Source organism: Pinus tabuliformis, chromosome 3_1, assembly GCF_031772625.1.
Source record: "Pinus tabuliformis cultivar Carrire ecotype Pingquan chromosome 3_1, CPIR1, whole genome shotgun sequence".
Taxonomy (NCBI): domain Eukaryota; kingdom Viridiplantae; phylum Streptophyta; class Pinopsida; order Pinales; family Pinaceae; genus Pinus; species Pinus tabuliformis.
In genome coordinates, this window is record NC_142301.1 from 869,683,431 (window position 1) to 869,706,761 (window position 23,331).

Consider the following 23,331-nt stretch of genomic DNA (forward strand, 5'->3'; position numbering starts at 1 on the left):
TAAATTTGTAAAGTAATAATTTTTATATAATAAAAAATAATTTTTAAAAATAACGTAATAAATTAATTAATTATTGAAAATATAACTATAACTATTAAGATATGCACTCAATTTTTTTTAGATTATGTTTAAATATGGTTTTACTCTTTTTAATTTAAAAAAAGTATTTACTCTTTAACTTTTACTTTAGGTTATCTATAAGGTTGTGATAATATGAAAATGATTTTTGAAATACTTAAATTAATAATTTTATATTTTAATTTTAATTTTTTTAGGGTATTAAGCATAAATTTTTTGTTTGTTAAGTTGTGTGTGTTGATGACCTGTGACTTGAGAAACTGTGACCATCTAATCCGTCAAAGTCACCTGGGGATCGCACCTGACTTGGGCCACACCAGCCCCACTAAGTTGACTATACTTTTTAGCATGTCTCCTCCCCTTGGCATAGGGCACAACCACTCCCCATGAGGTGATGTTTGATCCTGGGTCGCCTTGCTAAGGAGGCCCATCCTGAACCGATTGTGCTAGTGAGACTTGACAAACATAAAAAATAAAAATGAGGGCAACTAAAGATAATTTTTCTCTGTATTATATTTCAACTTTACTCCACTCTTTTACCTTAAATAAAATTTAAAGGTTCAAAGAAAGTTCAAAACGAAAATTAATAAATACAAATTTGGTCCTTGTAGGAAAGGGCCTATATTATGTTGGATCCCAAGTGTATTGAAGTCAACTTGGAACAATAAACCCTCCTACAAAGGGATTGGAGACATAGATTGATATACAAAAATGAATATTTATCTTCACATTCATATACATAAAGAAGGACCCTCTCAATTATCAATTTTTAAGCCATAACTAAACATTGTTCTATGTTTGTCTTAATTAAAAAAACCATATTTGAATTTACTTAACTCCTAGACTGAATATTTCTAAACATGAAACCATCACACATATAGTTGACAAATGAACAATAAAAGCATAAACACGATACACTAATAATTACACCCTCAACTAAGTGTTTCAATTAAATATTCCAAGCTTTTTGTGAAATCTTCATAAGTTGTTAAATGAATAGTTTTATGGTATACAAAAAAAAAAAAAAATCTACATTTGCTAAGATAAATCTACCTACTGATAGTCCACCTTCCTCAATCATTGTGTATTACTCTATGGACTATTTTTTAGCCTTCTTCTAGACCTTAAATCCACTCTCATGCTCTGAATATTCAGAGCCAATCTCTATTATTCTCTTGAGTCTTCTTGGAATACAAAATGTTCTATTATGTTTTGAGAGAGATAACTAATCTCCTCAATCATATCAACTTATTTCACAAATATTCACAATTATTTCCTAAGTCTTAGCAACTAATTTCCTTAGTCATAGTAAGCACCTTATCTTCACAATGAGGTGTATCATTAACATTTGATCAAATCTAACCCACTAATATTCTTGAATTTCTAGAATTTCCCCTTTAGATTTATGTGTCTAGGAAAATATAGGAAAATTAATTTTCACATTTTTTATTAAATGAAATTGCAAGATAATATTATTTCTCACTTTTACTAAGTGGTCACTAGAAGTTTCTTGAATTTTGAGTTATATTTCTCAACACGCCCTTTTAGTGAAGGAGTGAATTCTACACTAATCCAAGTTTGTCTTTGAGTGCCTCAAACTTCCATCCTTTTAAGGGCTTGGTTGGAATATCAACAAGTTGTTGATAGGAGGATACATAATGGAGCTTCAGTACTCCCTTCTAAATCGTATATTGTATGAAATGATATATGATCTCTATGTGCTTGGACCAATCATAAAATACTATATTCTCGAAGAGTTTGTTACAACTCTAATTATCATAATAGCTTAGTATGGGATCAAACTCTTACTTAAATAAACCCACAAGAAACTTGTGAAGCCACATGGCCTAAAAAATTATTATACTATCTCCCATATACTCTACCTCTTCTAAGCTAAGTGCCATCAAAGTCTACTTCCTACTAAATTAGGATATCACTACTAATCCCAAACTAAAGCAATACCCTAAAGTGATCTTCTTTTCGGTTGCACTATCTACCTATTCTAAGCTTGTATACCCCTACAACTTCACCTCACCATCTCCAATACATATCAACCCATACTCCATTTTGACCCTAAAATATCTAAGCACGTGTTTTGTTACTACTTAATGCTCCTTCCTCAAATTCATCATGAACCAACTCAAGGTGTTCAATGTAAACATATATATATTCTATTGTTCACTAAAAACATCAAGGAGTCTATATACTATTTATAAAATGTGGGAATTTGTTACCTTGCTCATATTGGTGATCATGGTTATGGCATATGTTTGCAATCCTCCATACACAATCTTTCTTGGGATCTCTCCCCTAGTTTCTTCCAAACCTCTAAACCAAAGAAGTAATGCAAAATGCATATGTCCTTCATCTTGAACTCATCTAACATATATATTTTTTGCCCTACAATGAGCTTCTCTACACCTTTCATAACCAAGTCATCTACATGTGTCACCAAAATAAGCATATCATCCCAAACAAGTATATAATATAAGTTAGGATTATTTTCACTTTTAGGGAATCCCGTAAACAATAAATATCCATAATAGCATGCTCTGGGTGCTTAATTGATTCCATAAAAGGCTTTCCTAAGCCTACAAGCATGGGTCTCCTTCCCATTTACCGCAAACCTACAAGGTTTCTCTATGAACACTTCTTCCTCAACAATCACATCAAAGAAAGTTATCTTCACATCCATATGATGTATCCTTCATCCCATGATTGAATCTATGAAAACAACTACTCTAATGGGTGTGTACCTAGAGACTAGAGAAAAAGTGTTCTCATAGTCCACTAACTCTTTCTGTGAGAACGCTATTTCTAGGATCCTCACTTTGAACATCTCAATGCTTCCATCTGAAGCATTCTTGATATTATAAATCCACCTAGAACTCACATATGATTCTCTCTCTAGTCCTATAAATATTTTCCAAACATGATTCTTCATTATGGAGGTGCACTTCTCCCCCATGGAATCCCATCATAGTTGTAAGTATGCTAGCTCTTAAAATCTAGAAGACATAGAATCAATGATGCGCTCATCAATGCCATGTAGAAGGAAGCTTCTTCAAAGTTTTTCTCTAACTAAATTTTCTCTTAAGTTCCCCATCATAGTCCTATGCATCTCTCAATATTTGTGAGAACCATTGTTAGAAATTGATGAACTCCTTGTTGTCAAAGTGCCCTTTCTTAACCCTCCAAACACTAATTTTACCTTCCTATAGCCCTCTTTTACACACAATAGAAGGATATCATGCTAAACTAAGACAATTAGTGGGCTACAAGGTAAATCTTTAATTTGCACCAAAAATCTATGTTTTGGATGCATTGTTAGAGTTATTTATTATTATTATGGTTTATTGATGAACATTATACAGATATTGCAACCCTTGAAGGCGTCTGTCAACTAGAGTTAAGGTTTGGCTTATGTTCGTGACCTTCAGTAAAAAGGAGACATGTGGATTCTCTCAAGTGTGGCATCAATATGCTCAGTGACTCATCAAAGTGGATCTTCGGTCAACATTGCACACCTAGGTGGTCGACCCCTCTGGTAGTTTATTCACTTTCAAGGTTGAGATTGATGGTTCCTTTTCTTGAGTTTCTTTAACTGAATCACACTTGTTTAATCTTATTTTATATGCTATATCTATTCCACTAATCATAGATCTTGAGAATCTATTAGATATGTCAAGTCTCTTCTTAGAATAGAACCTTCACATGGCATGTACTAGGACTGTGATGTATTGTATTTATTATAAAATCCTAACAGTCACCCATAGCCAAGTTAGTAGCAATGTCACTAGTATTAATTTCTACTGTGGATTTGTACTTCCACTCACTAGTGCGGCCACTAGATCGAACCGTTTCATACTTATCTCGTGTAAATAGTGGATCTATTAATATAAATTTTTATTGATCAGGTTATTTCATTTGTTCCATTGATTCCATTCTGATTTAAGTTTTCTCTAGGAGGCAACACTAATGGTTAGCCTGGGCTAACCAACCCAACATGTTCCCCCTTCATTCATGTATGATTAAATTTATCTTATCATGTGTGCTTTTAATATCATAAGTAGTGCTCTATTTTACTAGATCTATTTGTATAAAAGGCAGATCATGTGGTTTAATGGCGAATACCTGAGTTATTCATGTATGGATTGTTTTATTTTGATCAAAGACAATAGATTGATGATTGATTGTATGCCTATGGTTTAAATCTAAAGTATATGGGAGCTCTTGTCTTAGATCTACTATTGAATCTTATATATTAAATGTAGTCTTTATTTTCCTTTGACATTTAATGTATGGATCATTGGTCTGAGAGTGCATGATCTAAGTGACTAGTTGTAGGGTTGTGCCTTAAGATCATCTATCATTTTGTATTATTATTAGTCCATAATAACTCTTTCTATGTATGCAAGGTCAATGTGGTTAGCTCTGTAATGTTCTATTTATATCTACAATATATGCCTTACAAACATTAAAATAGAAGGTTTCTTTTTTGTTGAAGGATATCGCTTAAATTGAGTGTATTAAATTTATTTTTGTATCTTATATATATATTTTGGATTAATATAGGTTGTGTTTTGTTTATAGCTTGTGAGTTGATTGGTTTAATATCTAAGTTTAGAGAAATGATGATGCTCTATTCTTATTCTTTATTGAAGAAGTGATCTATCTATTTTGTTTAAATGACTAATAATATGGAGATTTGATTAGTGTTTTTAGTGGTTTGAAATAGAGTTCAAATTCACTATTGTGAGCTTCACACTTGATTCCATTCATCCTATAATTAAATCACAATATCAGTATATAACAGTTGTATACCCCAGGGGAAATTTATACTCTCTTTGTAATAACATCGCTAATAGGTGTTTTCTTTTCAATACCTTGATTTCCTTTCATGTAAGATTGGTTTTAACGCCATAATAAGTTCTTGAGATTTGTGACTACCTGAATACTTGAGGGAATATTCTAGGAGGACCTAGTTGTAAGAGCCCAGTGGTCTCCTGGATTGGCTTCCTGATTAAGTTTTGCGTGTTATACTACTATCAAATATATTCTAATTGCACGAAGTCTCACAAATAGACTCTACAATGGAAATTCATGGTCATTAGCGAAATTTTGAGGGCTAAAATGGACCTCCTAAGGAATATTATAAAATAATGGTGGAAATAAAAAAATAAGATTAGATTACATCATCAAAATTTAGAGGGAAAAAAGAAAAAAATAAATTTTCAACTTATCTCCCTATGATTTTTCTCAAATTTGGAGTGAGTGAACTCATTGGATGAACAATTTAATTCCTCATCTAAGGATTGCCCATGTTACATACTTTCGATGGACCCTACTACATGAAAAATGAGAAATATGTGAAAAAGCATTTCATGTATTTATCATTTTTCTCGTAGTCGGGTCCATTGAAAGTATGAAACATGGGTGCGCCTTGAATCAGAAATTAAAATTTTCATCCAAAGAATGCTCCCACTCAAAATTTGGGCAAACCCATAGGGAGATAAGTTGAAAATACGAGTTGAAATTTTTGTTTTTTTTTGTTTTTTTTAATCTTTTTACCTTTTTACTCCTAAAATGGTGAATCATCCTCGATGGCTGACACCATCATCTTCAATCCTTTTGGTTCTTATAAATTTCATTTTGGTTGTACATTTTTGTTTTGAGACCCATTTTACACCTAAAAATTTCTCTAATGAATATAAGATTTTGATGCTTTTAAGTGCGAGACTTTCCTTAGGCAGTGTGTTAGGTCCCTAATGTAGTAGACCACCACTGTCTCAATCTCTAAACAAGCAATGTAGTCTCTCAAAGTCTATGATCTCATATTGATAATTAAATGTTGAGTATTTTATTGTGAATTATTCCACCCAACATTTTGGCACCATTGTCGGGGAGGCAATCAAGAGATAGAGCATTGGCGATCTATCTTTTTTTTAATTAGATTCCCCATAATTTAAGAGTTAGAACAGGAGAGGAGGTAAGAACCTACACAACCACCTCATGTGAGCCCTGGAAGCCAATATCGTGCTAGTAAGTGCATGATTTTCTTAATTCCTAGTAGTGAGTTTTTGTTCCATTGTTAAGCTTACTGAGTGAATAGAATCAGCTCAAGTAATGCTAGAATTTCATAGCCTAGTGTGGTTTTCCTTTTCAGCAAGCAAATCCTTTGTTGACACCATTGGATTAGTAGTGCCAAAATTTCATAGGATTGGGTTTTTTTTTTTTTATTTACTTTGTTTTTCTCTTCTAATTTTTCTTTTTTTAAATATGTATGAATAGGGACAAAGGTCCCAAATGTAAATTTAAGGGTAAGGGTAAATTGGATATTTTTGAAATCCCCTATTTTTTTTTTATCGGATGGAGGTAAATTTTCCAAGAAAACCCAAACGAAGGAAGTTATAATTCTAAATTTTGAGTTTGAGGAAAGAAGCTCGAGAGTATATAAAACTATCAGTGATAAAGGGGCAACCTCCACTATTGACTTTTCTGTTTTGACTAAGTTGGTAGGGAAGACAAATCTAAAGGAAAAAACTAATCATACTTAGCTACCACAACTAGAGAGTTAATATAGTTTGTTTGAAAAGAAGAATATGGTAGATGAAGAGGAAGTACTTAATGGGGTACATGGTGAAGGAAGGTGGGAAAAAATGAAGAGATGGAAACAAATTTTAGATTCCCTGTTTTGGACCCTAATACAATAGTGCATATGAAATAAATTCCTCCATCTGTCCTACAATCCAAACAGCATAAACTTTACCTTGATACTATTAAGACTATTTTTCTGAGGGACCTCTTCGATGAATCTGATAATTTGTTAAATCTGTTAGGATCTAGTCATGTTTCTCAACTGCCTTTTAATTAGATTTTTGATTTGTGTAGGAGAGACTCCTGTAGTCAAGAGATATATGGAAGATGATTTATGGATTCTCTCCATAAAAATTCCAACTATATAACTAGTGGTGTAACTAAAAATGAATTAGGAAAATTATTAGAAAGAATTAAGAGTGACTTGTTGAAAAACTTAATTTACAATTAGTTTTTTTGCAATTTAAAAATAAGAAAGAGGAAGAGAGGGTAGTTATTTCTATTTTCTTTCCTAGAGGTAGACGAAAAACCCCTTACAATATGAATGCCATATATATGTCACTAATGTATGTGTCATTTGTGCAGATAATCACGCAAAAAACATTCCCCATCATTATCTTGCATGAAAGAAATATACCGAGGAAGTCAAGTAGTATAGCAGTTGCATGCAATGGGATCAAAGTAGCCTTGGTAACTTGGAGGCTCGGGTATACAATCTGATCTTGCACCTCATTCATTTAATTTTCTTGGACAACAAAATTATTTTTAGTATTGGAATCATTTTATGCCTTGATAGGGATATCCTTAGAAGCAGGCCCAAAGTCACCCCTTAGCAACAAGGGTGGAAAGGGCGCAATTATGCAATCATGCCAAACTTTTCCTATTGTATGCCACAACAACTCAGTAGTCACAACCTATTTTTCTTCCTAGAAAAAAACAACCATCACCACCTCAACTAACACCTACTTAACCTCTTGGGCACACACAGTTGTCCGCCCAACCAATTCCTAACGTTAATAATGAGGAAACTCAAAATATTTTTAGTGTTGACCCACCAAACTTTCCTACATAGATGATCATTTTAGTTGAGGTGCAAGACATCCAATTGAGATCGGGAAGGGTTCTTAAAAAAGGGAAAAAATCGCCTGTCATAATAAAGAATGAAACAAATGAGGAAACTCCTAATCACATACAGAATGATGCTGCAATAAAACAAAATTCTAAAAATTTAGCGCTTTATTGTCTTCTAGTTTACCTCCCTATCTAGGGAGGTTAATCATGGAGAAGGTTGACCCATGCCCTGAATTTGGTCCAGATTATTAGCTTAGAACATTTATATTGAATTCACCATATTGAAAGCTATAAAGAAAATTCCTATTTACCCTAAAAAAATTATGGAACTCTTCATAAAGAAACCATGGAGGAAGATGGTTGAACCACATATTATTGAGTTCATTGGATAGATGGTTGATTTGATGAATGAACGATCCCTTGTAGAGAAATATACAGACCTTAGTATTCTAGTTGTCTTGGTCCATGCCAATAACACTCTTTTCCTTAATGTTTTCATTGATTTAAGGGTTGTGATCAATGTTATGACTAGATACAACATGGAGAAAAAAAATTGTCTCACTTCCACCCTACACCCACCCTTTTGGAACTAGCATATAGATCTAAATTCGAACTAGAGGGTGTGCTGGATGATGTGATTGTTTTACTAGACTCTTGGGAATATCTTATAGATTTTATCATCCTACAACCCGAGAATCCTATAGGAAGGAATCCTTTGATTCTAAGGATACCATGGCTTGCCACAAGAGATGCTAACATTGGTTGTTGCTTCACTGGCATGCTTATTTCAGATGAGGAGTCAAGAAAGAAGGTAACTTTATATCCACCTACCAAAACCACTCAAGAACGTGAAAATACTTGATGATGTAAAGATGGTAATAGTGACAAAGACATTCAATCTGTTACTGCTATCGATCAATTTTTTCAACTCACAGAATGTACCAAAGGCGGTCATATCCATGATTTCCTTGTTAATATTTATTCTTTGCAAAATTTTGATTTATTTAATCATATTTTTAGCTCCAAATTTTAGGGGAATTATGCTCCTAACACTTCATCATTGTCGTAGAATCTAGTGATATCCATAGATACATCAAAATATGATATTTCCCTTACTGAGATGAGTCTGGGAAAATATTTATATATAAACTCTCAACTTGAACCATCTGAATAAGGGTCATTGCTTAAAATATTGCAAAAACATGTTAACATATTTTCTAGGAGTTGTTAGGATATGAAAGGTGTCCCTCTTGAAACATTCATGCATCATATTTATATTCTGGAGGAAGCCTAACTTGTCTGATATCCCCAAAGGCGGATGCACCCTGCACTTAGAGTCATTGTTATAGAAGAACTTCATAAGATCCTTGATGCTAATTTCATTCACCCCATCTCTGATAGTTTATAGGTTTAGCCTCTTTTAATAGTCCCAAAAAAGGATGGTAGGTGGAATATTTTCATATAATATAGAGATCTTAACAAAGCCACCCTCAAGGAATATTTTCACCTCCCATTTATAGATTAGGTACTAGGTATATTGGCTAGTAAAAAGTAATTTTATTTTATTTGTGGCTTCATTGGATGCAACCAGATATAGATTACACTAGAATATCAAGACAAAGCCACTTTTACATACCCTTATGTAACATACACTTACAGGGTTCTTTCCTTTGGTTTGTTTAGTGCCCTTACTACTTTTTAGTGGGTAGTTTTAGCTATCTTCTCTAATCTTGAGTGCATTGAGATATACATGGATGATTTTTCTATTTATGGTAATTATTTTCATGAAGCCTTATAAAATTTGGAAAAAGTTTTGATAAGATGTCAAGAGGCTACAATTTCTTTGAGTAATGTTAAATTATGTATGATGCACAATGCAAGAATAGTTATTCATATTATTTCTAGTGCAAGAATACATGTTTATCTTACTGAAGTCAAGGTCATTGTGCATGTTTCAATTCCAAAATCACAAAAGGAGGTAAGATATTCCCTAGGCCATTCCAACTATTTATTGGAGATTTATTGAGAATTTTGCTAAGATTGTTTCTCCTTTATTTCATTTTCTTTAATGAAACCGATATTTCCTGGAACAATGCTTTCCAACATTATTTTGAAGATTTTAAAGGGAAACATACTCAAGATCCTGTTTTGAGGGGACCAAATTGATCCCTTCCATTTCACATCTCTATGGATGCCTCAGCTACAACCATTGGTGCAACTTTAGAATAATAGGTACTAGGAAGGACAATATTCTTATTCCATTTATTTTTCTAGTAAAATATTACACCTGTTAAGTTGAATTATATAGTAACGAAGAAGGACTTATTAGCTATAATTTATGTGATCAATAAGTTTAGACACTATATTATAGGATATGATGTATTTCTGCATACAAATCATTTTTTTATCAAGTACTTGATGAATAAACTAATAGCTAATGGACATGTGGATAGATGGTCATTTTTGATACAATAATTCAATATTACTATTTTAGATAGACCTAGTAAAGCTAACCCTGTGGCTGATCTTCTTTCTTGAATGAATATTGAATGTCAAGTATTTCCTGTGCACAACACTTTTCTTGATGAGAATCTATTTGTTGTATCTATTAACACTTTGTGGTTTGTGAATATAGATAACTACTTGGCTACAGGGAGAGTACCATCACATCTCTCCTTGAAATAGAATAAACAAATCATCGACTCTAATTCCTCCTACTTCTAGGTTGAAGAATAACTCTTTGGTATTGGCTTCGAATTGATTATCTAAAGATGTGTATGAGAAGATGAAGTGTTTGATATATTGAAGGCTACCCATGACAAAACATCCAAGGGAAACTTTACTAAAAAGAGGACTACTTATAAGGTCCTTCATTTTGGATACTATTGGCCTACAATATTTCAGGATGCCAAGGAGTATGTTCAATATAGGTGCGATAGTTCTCAATGTATGGTACACCCAATGCATGATGATGAAATTCCTTTACACTCTTAGGTACTTGTGGAGCCTTTTGAAAAATTCGCCCTTAACTTTATGGGACCAATCACTCTACCACCTCATAAAATAAGGTATATCCTAGTCTATATTTATTACATATCTAAGTGGGTAGAATCTAAAGAAATTTCTCATGCTACAGATAATTCATTTGTATGCTTTTTGTCTGAGGACATATTTACACATTTTCGTGTTCTCAAAAAAATTGTTACATATTACGGAATGTGATTTACCTTGAGACTTATGGACAACATCACTAAATAATAAAAATTAAAAATACGTGCCATATCATCCATAGGCCAATGGTCGGGCGGAGTCCACCAACAAATTTCTTGAGGTAGTTTTGTTTAATATGGTACAAATGTGTCATAGATATTGGGAAAACTAGCTTCTAGAGGCATTGTGGGCATATAAGATCACATGGAGGAATACTATTGGGCACAATCTCTGTTAGTGTCAGTGTCTTCACACTGCCATTAGTGATCAAAATTTACTCTTTTGCATTTCATACTAGGAGTCCCATTCTGATGAGGTTGCATTCCATTAGGTCATGGATCTACTAATGGTAGGGTTTATTTCAGTCTTTCCCTCATGATATGTACTTTTTGACCTCCTTTCATCCCTTTTAGTCAATGATTCATGCTCATTTTCAGTTCATTTCATCAATTACATAGGGTTTTAGTCTCATTAGGTCTTAGGGTTTCCACTAGGGTCAAAATTCTGTGATTATTGCTAATAATGGTTGGTAAAGACATGAGGAGGTCAAATAATGATTAGAAAGTCATAATTTGCTAATTTGTAAGCTTAATGAAGTTCTCACCTCAAAACTAGTTTTGAGGTGAAAACAGAGCATTTGTATTTTATTTTTAAATTTGATGTAATTTTATTGTTCTCATATGTAATAATGGTCTCATGCTGCTCCTGGACATCTCGTGATGTTTCCAAAGTACTGCCACTACAAAAGGTCAAAAGAGTTTGAGCATCAGTCCACCTATCAAAGTAAAGAAACCAAGCATCAAAAAACAAAGTATTGGAAAGAGCAAATAGACATTATAAAAGTGGGTTTTCACCAACAAAAATCAAAAAGTGAATGCTATAAAAAGCCATCTCCCTATTTATCATTTCATTTTCTTAGTGTTGAAATTCAAAGTGCCAAAAGGAGAGCGAAGAGTCGAGTTCAAACAAATTTGGGAAAACACAAGTAAACTGCTGCATTTTTGGACAAAATTGACCGATGTTGTGCTTTTCAGGAGGGCATTGTGTTTCTGAGTTGGCACTACACACCTGGCAGCATTTCCCTATGCATTTTTACACTAGCGCTGTGCTTTTAAAGTGGCACTATGCACTTGTGTGAGGCGCTGTGCTTCTACCCAGCCAAGTTCCAAATCGCCCAAAACATTCTACACCTCCTAGTTTCACCTCAAAATCATCAATTTCGCTCTCTTGCAAGTAAGTACAATCATCTATCTTATGTGTTAGGGTTTGGTTTGTTAAGATTGGTGTTTTGTGTTCTTAAAACCAAAACCCTAGCTTCTAGGGTGAAACCCTAGTTTTCCTCCTATCACTAGTGGTTGTATACCCTATCTACTTGTCATTGTTCACTAAATCCCATTCCTACATATCATATTTCCTAAATCCCATTTCCCCTCATACAATTTCCCAAACCCTACACTCTCTACCCTATCCACATCCCTAAACCCTACCTACTCTCACTAAAACCCTACTCATCCCTAAAACTCTGTTGAACATACACTTTCACACTCCCTCTTTCATACCCTCTGCCCATTTCCTTCCTCCACCTTACTTCCACACTATTATCCATAAAACATCCATATACAACCACATTTTGCAAAACCAAAGGAGAAAAATGGAAAGAGACAGTGATTATGAATATGAGCAAGAGACATTCAGTGACAGCTCTAGGGAGAGAAACATACAGCAAAGGAAGCCTCATAAAGGAGGAAGAATTATCAGAGAAGAGCCTATTAGTTTGAGGGAGTTACTAGCTTGTCCACTTGCCATTTCTTGCTTTAAACACTAGGTATGCTTTGATTTTTGTGAAATGATAGAAAGAGTCAGATTTCATCATGAGTTGGCTAGGCTATTTGTGACTCATTTGTACAGTAATGAAGTAACCCTTGACGGAATAACCTCCACTATATCACCAGCTGTCATCTCAGAGGCTACAGGAATTCCAGATGTGGGTGAGAATTTGTATAAAGGTTAGGATATTGATGAAGAGTATTATGAGCCTTACATCAAGGCTAGATACAAAGACAAAATGAAGAAAGTATTCCCCTTCAAGTTTTTGGAAGACAGGTATGCCCCACTGATGAAAATCATTATCAAGTACTTCACATGTGAACGTAGGTTCTCCCAGTTGTATGCCTATCACATTATACTTGTCATGCATTTCACTAGAGTAAAGATGATGAATATCCCTTACTTCATGTTTAGAAACATTGAGAATATGGCACATATTGTACAGAGGAAGCCATACCCCCAGCAGTTGAATAGCATTTACCATTACTGTTTGATTAAAATCATTGTTCTACATCAGCCGAAGCTTCTTAACATGCCACGGGAGACTTTCATTTCTCATGAGATGTTCAAAGGCCCACAAATCTTTTCATTAGTACATCATGAAGAAGGTGGACCTTCAAGCCATGAAAAATTCAAAGAGACTGAAACTGTTGGAGTGCCAGTGTTTGTAAAATATAAGAGGGGTGCTAGGAAACTTTTTGCAGCTGCTATGCAAGTATTATCTCCACAAGGTGTGGAAGGGGTCTTGCCTTCGTCATCAGGCCACAGGAAAATTCTATCTCCATAAGGTGTGGAAGGGGCTTTGCCTTCTTCCTCAGAAAAACAGGTGCAGGTTGAGCAACAAAGCAAGGGAAAAAGTAAGGTCAAGAAAAAGGTACAAGAAAAGGATCATAGTGATGAGCAGGAGAGATATTTCAATCTTGTTGAGCATGAGGAGCCACAGTAGCACTTTACTCATCATGGAGTTGACATTATTGATCTGGAAGCTCAGGATCCAAAGATTGTCAAAGACATGATCATAAAGGAACAAGAGGCTGAAATACAATCCTTCTCAGATAACTTAGAGAGAGTTATGTTCATCATCAAATATTTAGAGCAAGAAAACAAACAATTGAGTGACAAGAAAGTCCTCATGGAGCTACAAATGATCAAAGAAAACAGGCAAAAGGCCAATGAGGCTAATGTCAAGTTGACTTCAATTGAACAAGAGATTGAGAATGATAGGGAAACATGGCTTGAGAGGGTCAACATACACCTTGAGGGGCTGATTGATAAGGCCAACAGGGACAAGAAGATTCTTCGCCACATGGCCTATATTTACTTGACCTGAAACAAAATCTATAACATAAGGATCAGGAAACTTAAAGCTAGGTTGAGGAAGACTTTAAAGAGAGAAAAGGAGCAAGATAAGCTGAAGATATTAGTTGAAGCCTCACTAGCCCATAAAAGCAACTAATGGCGGTGTCCCATGCCAAATTTGGGCAAGTTTTGATGATTTTTTTCCTTTTTCAAATTTTGAAATTTTGAAAACAAGAAATTGGCCCAGAAGCACAGCGCCACCGGATTTACGCTTTTCCCTGGAGCACTTGTTGGAGGAAAGGCTTATATATTTGGATTCAAAAAGATGAGAGAATTCATCCTTGAAATTTTTAGCAATTTTGGAGCAAAACTAGGTCACCAAAAGGTAAAAAAACTACCAAAAAATGACCTCTTTGCCACTTTTTGGACACACAGAAGCAGCCTTGGGAGATTTCATTTTTGAGGGAGCAAATAATCTCCAAATGCAAAAATTCAAGTTGTTCCAGAAACTAGATAGGAATGCCTTTCTAATAAGCCATCGTGCACTAAATTTTGCTAAGAGGAAGGCCTTCAAAAGTGGGTGGAAAGCGGTGCTGCGCTTTTGGCACATGGCGCTGTGCTTTCGACCAGTTTGCGAGAAAATCAAATTTTCACCTACTTTCACTGCATGTTGACTTTCTCTCTGTTCATGGATGATTTTATGATTGTAATTAATGTCTTGGCATGAGAATGTAATAGTGAAATGATCTTAGAGGGTAGATTCATTAGTTTGAGGTGGTTTTGGGTCAATGAATTAGTTTCCATGCTTATAGAGGCAAGTTGTTCCACTACCTATATTCCTGTTCCCTGTTTGAAAATGGTTGTAACAGTTCCTTTTCTCTTGGTTTCGACCCCTGATGGATAGAATAGGTGTTTTGATATCTATATTCTGTATTTTTTCTGTCATTAGCAAAGTTTGGACTCTCTTGGATGCTCTGAGCTATATTGTAGACCTTTATCAGCAGTTTGGCAAGGAAATAAACGAGGATTTGCAGCTATTTTTATGGGATACTTGTGGTATGGTGTTTTTTCATAGTTTCTTCTTCTGTTATTAGTTTTTCTCATGTTTTATGTGTGCCACAATCTAATTCATTGCTTCTAACTGAATGATATCAACATAAATAGGTAGAATTCATTGTTTACAGTGCTCTGCCTTGGGAAGGCATTCAGTTTTCTATGTTTTATACTATTTGAGAAGGATACATGATCTTTGCATGCCATACTAAGCTCCTCACCAGTCTTAGATCTATCATCTCACTCAATTTCAAGTGCCAAAGCACCTACCTACTTCTCCCCATAGAACACCCTGCATCCTGACTTGATTTCCCAGACCCAAAACTACCTGGCTGCATTTGATCCAGCAAAAAAACCCAACAAAATCAATCAAAAACCTTAGAGCTACTATACCTAGCCTAAAATATTTTTCATCATCTAGTCATTTTGACTGAGATTCATAAGGAGAGAGCCCTCTCCCGACCTAGTAGGGCTAGTTACCAGGTTAAGCTTGGTTTGTGGTTATCCTAGGATTGCCTTCCTTCAGCCTAAGATCAATCTAGGCTCTAACATAGTGGTGATGATACTGGGGAAGAAAACATCATTATACCCCAGTACTACTAAGAAGTTCTGAACTTTTGGATGACAAGTTTATAATTCATTAAGCTGAAAAGTGGGAAATTGTAAAGCAATATAAAAATCTTAAGAAATTGGAACACACTGGCTTCAAGAAGATACACCAAGTCCAATCCTGATCTGGATCCTGCTCCCGTATTTGAAAATCCTAATCTCATTCTGTGGATACTCAGACAAGAAAGTTCACCAAGTCCTAGACCTATTTTTAGATCTCATTCATTCCTGGTCGAGTGGCTGTTCCTTGAAGATCTCCCTTTTGACGAGTATTTTGGTCTCTCTCTGTTTAGAACCACATCTGATAGCGAATTGCTGGACATAGTCCCGGATCCAAAATTCACCAGAGAACTTGAAATCCAACGAGCCAAATTTTTAAGTAACTGAAATCTTCAGAATTCCCCTCAGTCATCCCTCACCACTGATAGAATCCCTGAACTCTCTAACTCGGCTTCAACATCTTTTTCCTCATCATCATTTCCTCATATTTCTAAAAATCATCCCTCATCTTCATTCATACCTTCACTCCCTCATTAGCCTATCATTACCCCTCAAACACCCATCACCTCTGTTACATCAACTTCCCTTGTTGTCATAAATCCTCATGTTTCCCCAATACCAGCCTCAAATCCGCCTCGAGTCATGGCTGCCAGATATGCACCTCTCATTCTGCCTCAAAATTTGGATGATATGCCCACTAATTACCAAAGTAAGATACCTCTTTTCGATGCCACTCAGAGTATTATAGTGCAGCAACATGTTGATAGGATGAATGACTTCTTTGACCTTCATGAGGTAGATGTAGAAAATGTGTCCATGAGATTATTTCTACAGAGTTTTGGAGGCGAGGTTCAAAAGTGGTTCAGAGCATTACCGGTAGCCTCTATCAATACTTTACTGATTCTGCATAGACAATTCTTCGATCGGTGGGAGGTAAAGTAAAATCCTCTCCAAATTCTATCTAAGTATGAAAATATCAAAAGGAATGTAGGTGAAAGTGTCCAAGATTACTGTGTAAGGTTCAATGCAGTTTATAATGCTATCCCAGTTGACATTAAACCACCAATGGGGTTAGCATTGATTAAATTTCCAGACAGTTTTGATGCTGATATGGCATATTAGTTGCGGGAGAGAGATCCTACTACACTTGAGGATATGCTGAAGAATGTTGTGAATGTAGAGGCAAATCTACTGGCCAAAAGAGAAAGGATGAAAACTGAAAAGAAGGTGACTATAAAGGAAGAAGCATCTTCCTCAGATGTTAAGGCATATAATATTCTCTGGAAAATTGAGAAAATGTTTGACCGGTTGATAGTTGCAGACAAGCCTGAAACTACAATTAGAAATTCAAACTTCAGAGGACAGTAGTAACCTCAATTCAGGATTAAGAAAAGGGAGCAAAAGGCATAAGATCAGTCGGCACAATAGTAGTAGGTCAGAACTCCTTTGTAGCAAAACTATGTGCATGGAATAGAGGATGAGGATGATGATGATCCGGTGGTTGAGGCGAATCATTTATTTACTGCTGATGGTTTGCCCATTTTTCTCACAGAAGATGAAGAATATTCAGAGATCGCAGATTCCCAAAGGGATGAAGACTATATACTAGAAAATCAGGCAGTTTTGGAGGATGAGTCAGATGATTATCAGCAAGGATATATGAATGCATTGACAACACATCAGAAACAATACTCATTGAGAAGAAGAGATGTACCAGTTAGTCCAGTTCAAAAGAGAAAGGAAGCACAATCCAAAAATGATTCCTCAAACATTCAGAAGAAAGGGAAAGAGCTTGCTGATCCGACTTCCAGCAAAGGACCATCTACAAATAGCATTGCAAATGAGAAGAATAATCAGCAAAGTGCAGCAAAAGAAAAAGTCGAAAAGAAGGACCTTCTAGTCAAAGAGGTAGATAAAGTTTCAGCTTTTAGTTTAGAAAATGAGATTGCTAAATTAAAGGTTTCAATTCCTTTGACTGAATTGATTAAGAATAGTAGCTATAAACACCAAGTGTCCAAAATTTTGCACATAGATCCTTTATCTAATATGGTCAATGTAGAAGATGATCACCCTGAGCTCATTTTTGGCCCTGCCTTAGAAGGTCAGTCTGAGGATAGTGAAGTTCCTCCATTCTATATAAGCCTTAGACTACATGAGTATGTCCTCCACAATGCCATGTTTGATTCCGGAGCTTCCCATAATCTGATGCCAAAAGCCATTATGGAGAAACTGGGCCTTGACATTACTTGAAAATATCATGACCTGTATTCTTTTGATTCCGGTAGAGTCCATTGTATTGGTCTTATCAAAGACCTGCTGGTATCTTTAGACCAAATCCCGGCCAAGAATGTTCTGATGGATGTGGTTGTCGTAGACATTCCACCACAGTTTGGTATGCTTTTTTCCAGATTGTGGGATGTGAAGCTTAAAGGGACTTTACAACTAGATTTCTCGTATGCTACCATTCCTGTGTTTGGCTAGTTGAGAAAACTATACAGGGAGAAGAAAATGAAATACATGATTACAAGCAAGGAGAAACCACTTAATCATCCAATTAATGTTGTACATACAGATTTAGAGTCATTTGTATTATATTCAGATAGTGGTTTGAATGATGTTGATAGTCAGTTAGTTGAAGTAGAAGATGTTCCAGAGATTTCAGAAAATTTCAGAGCAGTCCTTGATCATGAAAGACATAAAATTGCAAGTACTTCCAAGCAGTCTACATACCGGCAGTAGCAAAAAGACAGTGAAAAATAGAAAAATGAAGAGGTCAGTCCAAGTAAGAAAGAGAATGAAATAGAATTTGAGCATTTAGAAGAAGAAGCAGGCCTATGGAGCATGGATTTTGATGGAGCCGTGGGTAAGGATGGTGCCGGCATAGGAATTTGGATTCATAGCCCCACTTTCCAGCCAAATAAAGTTCCTAGTAATGTTAGAATTTTTTCATATAAATTGGCCTTTGACTATTCTAACAATGAAGCCGAATATGAAGCATTGATTACAGGATTGAAAATTCTAAAAAAGCTGAATGCAAAAAGAATATCAGTCTATGGAGATTCGAAGCTGATAATCAAGCAAGTCAAGGGAGAATATCAAGCTAAACACTTGCGGATGAGAGACTACCGAAATGCAGTTTTAGATATCTTACGTATGTTTCCAGAGTATACTTTGAAAACAATACCTCGTGCTCAAAATGTTATTGCAGATTCACTTGCCACTACTGCAGGTAATTTGAAGATCCCGATGAATTCGAACAACAAGTTTGAGATCCATGTCAAACACCGCCCTACTGCTCCAGACAATTTAAGGTATTGGCAAGTGTTTTGGGATGATAAGGAGATCAATACCTTTTTGCAGAATGAAGGAAACTACAAGGATGTTTCCATAGATGTTGACTATGACACTGATGAACCGGAAATTGAGGTGAATAAAAGGGAAGTATTGAAGCTGAAAGACAACATTATTCCTAAAGGTCTCATACCTTTAGAAGAAATTTTCGGTCAAGATGATGTGACTAGAAAGCCAAGCTTGATGCCTACAGAAAAAGGTGTTGAGGATGTTAATCTTGGAATAGTAGATAAGCCCAAGTTTGTGAAATTGTCCAAAACATTGTCTCCTGAGGTAAAGTCTAAATATGTTAGATTGTTATCTGAATTTACTGATGTGTTTGCTTGGGATTATTGATTATTCAGTAAATTCAAAAGCTATTCAGACAGAAGCTGAGAAGAATCAATCCCAAGTTGCTCCCTTCCATTGAAAAAGAGGTGAACAGATTTCACAAGGATGGTATAATTGTCCCAATCAAATTTTCTGATTGGATTTCGAATCTTGTTTATATAAGAAAGAAGACCGAGGAAATCAGATTATGTATTGATTTCTGGAATCTAAATAAAGTATCATTGAAGGACAATTACTCGCTACCGAAGATGGATCATATCCTCCAGAGAGTGGTTGGAGCATCATGCATGTCACTACTTGATGGATATTTAGGGTATAATCAAATTCTAGTGCATGAAGATGACCGAGATAAGACTGCATTTATCACCCCTTGGGGAACTTTCCATTATCGTAAAATGCCATTTGGTTTGAAAAATGTTGGAGCCACATTTCATCGTGTAATGGACATCGCTTTTGCCAATGGAAAAGATGTATTTTTGGTTGTATATTTAGATGATTTGATAGTGTTTTTAGGTTCAGATGATGAGCATCTTCACCATTTAATGATTGTATTTCAGTGATGTAGGAAATTTGGGATATCACTCAATCCGAAGAAAAGTCTCTTTGCCATGGATGAAGGGAAGCTGCTTGGTCATATTATCTCAAAGGAAGGAATTCCCATTGATCCTTCAAGGTTAGAAGCGATTCAGCAGATAGATTTTCCCAGGAACAAAAAGGAGATACAAGCTTTTAATGTTAAGATGAATTTCTTACGTAGATTTGTACCCAATCTAGCTGAGCATTTGAGAGAAATTACTAATATGTTAAAGAAGGAAAACATGGTAAAATGGATGGAGGATGCTATGAAGTCATTTAATATGGTAAAGTATGCTCTATCTATAGCCCCAGTTTTGAATAGTCCTAATTATACACAAGATTTCATTTTATTCTCATTTACATCTGAGCATACCATGGCAGCAGTTTTAATGCAAAAGAGAGATTAGCTAGAAAATCCCATTGCATTTTTCAGTAGGACCATTAGAGATGCTTCTTTGTGGTACAACATAATTGAGAAACAGGCTCTTTCTCTTGTCAAAGTTTTGAAGGACTTCAAAGTGTATATTCTGCACTCACACATCATAGCATATGTTCCTAACGCAGCGGTTAAGGATGTGCTGATACAAACTGATCCAGAGGGAAGGCAGGGAAAATGGATTGCAGCAATGTTACAATACGGTCTGGATATCAAGTCGACAAATCTAATCAAAGGATAAGGCCTGGAAAGGTTAATGGCAGAATAAAATTTGGATGCTTTAGATATAAGTCTTATCGCAGTCATGTTGGAAGATGAAGAAGAAAGCTTCCTAATTCTGAAATGTTCCTTCAGTCACCATGGTATTCAAATATAGTGTATGTACTTCAACACCTCTCACCACCTCCGGGGATGACAAAGAACAAAGGTAGATCTCTCAAACTTAAAGCTGCCAAATTCTGCATTTTGAATAATGCTCTATATTGGAAGGATCCAGGAGGGTTTTTTCTGAACTGTTTAATTGAAGATGAAGCCCAGCGGGTGATGAGTGACTTTCACAAGGGTGATTATGGTGGTCACTTGTTCTGGAAGACAACAACAAACAAAATATTGAGAGCAGGCTATTACTGGCCAACCTTATTTTCAGATGTCTATAAAACAGTAATAAGATGTCATGAATGTCAGGTTTTTCAAGGTAAAAGAAAATTGTTGCCTCTTCCTCTAAAAGCGGTTGAAATCAATGCACCCTTTCAGTAGTGGGGACTCGATTTTATCGGGAAAATCCATCCAACATCATCGGCACAGCACAAATGGATCCTAACAGCAACTGACTATTTTACCAAGTGGATTGAATCAATTCCAACCAGACAAGCCACAGATATGGTAATCATTCAATTCTTGGAATCAAACATTTTATCTCGTTTCGGTTGTCCTAGTAAAATCATCATAGATAATGCAGCCGCATTCAATTCAAAGAAGATGATCGATTTTTGCAGCAAGTATAAGATTACTTTGGGTCATTCTACCACATATTACCCACAGGGAAATAGTTTGGTTGAATCATCAAATAAGTCATTGGTGAACATCATGAAGAAGCTGTTGGAAACAAATAACAAAGGTTGGCATTGAAATTTAGTTAATGCCTTGTGGGCTGACAGAGTGAGCCAAAAGAAATCCATAGGTATGTCTCCATTTGAATTAGTTTATGGCATTGACACAATTTTTCCAACATCTCTTGCGGTGTCGGTTGTGAAACTTTTACAGGAGGCAGGCAGTGAGGAGGATGACTTTTAGCGAAGAATAAATCAAATCATCCATTTACAGTAGACAAGGGAGGAAGTTTTCCAAAACACTTTCAGATTGCAGGAGAAAATCAAAAAGATCTATGACCGGAAAACAAAAGCAGATAAATTCCAGCTTGAAGATGTAGTGTTGCAGTGGGATGCTAGGAATGAAGATAAGGGCAAGCATGGTAAGTTTGAAAACTTATGGAAAGGACCCTATAATATTGCTGCATACAGAGGAAAAAATGCATTCCTGCTAAAGGAAATGGATGGACAAGATTGTTCAGGAGGGCCAGTCAATAATAGACTCCTGAAGCACTACTTCTTCTAAGGTGATTTATGAAATCATGGTGTGATCATTGTATATACCATTTTCCTTTTTTTCATTGCAAGTTTCAAAGGTACACAGTCATTTCAGCTTGGGGCCAGAGGTGAACGCTATAAAGTTGAGTGATTTGTATCAGTTTCTGTGTTTAATTGAGTGTCTAGTCACAGTTTGAGTCTTGAGTCAATTTGCATAGTGCTGGTTTTAGTTTTTGAAGTGTCTTGACTCCGTTGCCCAATGGATGAGGAACTAGCCTACATGTTCTTCCCAGAGATCTATGGTTCTTGGCACCTCCAAGGAGATACCATCCTCATTGGAGCCAATGTTAGTGTCAGTGTCTTCACACTGCCATCAATGATCAAAATTTACTCTTTTGCATTTCATACTATGAGTCCCATTCTGATGAGGTTGCATTCCATTAGGTCGTGGATCTACTGATGGTAGGGTTTATTTCAGTTTTTCCCTCATGATATGTACTTTTTGACCTCCTTTCATACCTTTCAGTCAATGATTCATGCTCATTTTCAGTTCATTTCATCAATTACATAGGGTTTCAGTCTCATTAGGTCTTAGGGTTTCCACCAGGGTCAAAATTCAGTGATTATTGCTAATAATGGTTAGCAAAGACATGAGGAGGTCAAATAATGATCAAAAAGTCATAATTTGTTAATTTGTAAGCTTAATGAAGTTCTCACCTCAAAACTAGTTTTGAGGTGAAAACAGAGCATTTGTATTTTATTTTTAAATTTGATGTAATTTTATTGTTCTCATATGTAATAATGGTCTCATGCTGCTCCTGGACATCTGGTGATGTTGCCAAAGTACTACCACTGCAAAAAGTCAAAAGAGTTTGAGCATCAGTCCACCTATCAAAGCAAAGAAACCAAGCATCAAAAAACAGAGTATTGGAAAAAGCAAATAGAAATTATAAAAGTGGGTTTTCACCAACAAAAATAAAAAATTGAATGCTATAAAAATCCATCTCTCTATTTATCATTTCATTGTTATAGTGTTGAAATTCAAAGTGCCGAAAGGAGAGCTAAGAGTCAAGTTCAAGCAAATTTGGGCAAACACAAGTAAACTGTTGTGTTTTTGGACAAAATTGACTGGCGCAGTGCTTTTCAGGAGGGTGCTATGTTTTTGAGTTGGCGCTACACACCTGGCAGCATTTCCCTATGCATTTTTACACTGGTGTTGTGGCTTTAAAGTGGTGTTGTGCACCTGTGTGAGGCTCTGTGCTTCTGCCTAGCCAAGCTCCAAATCGCCCAAAACGTTCTACGCCTGCC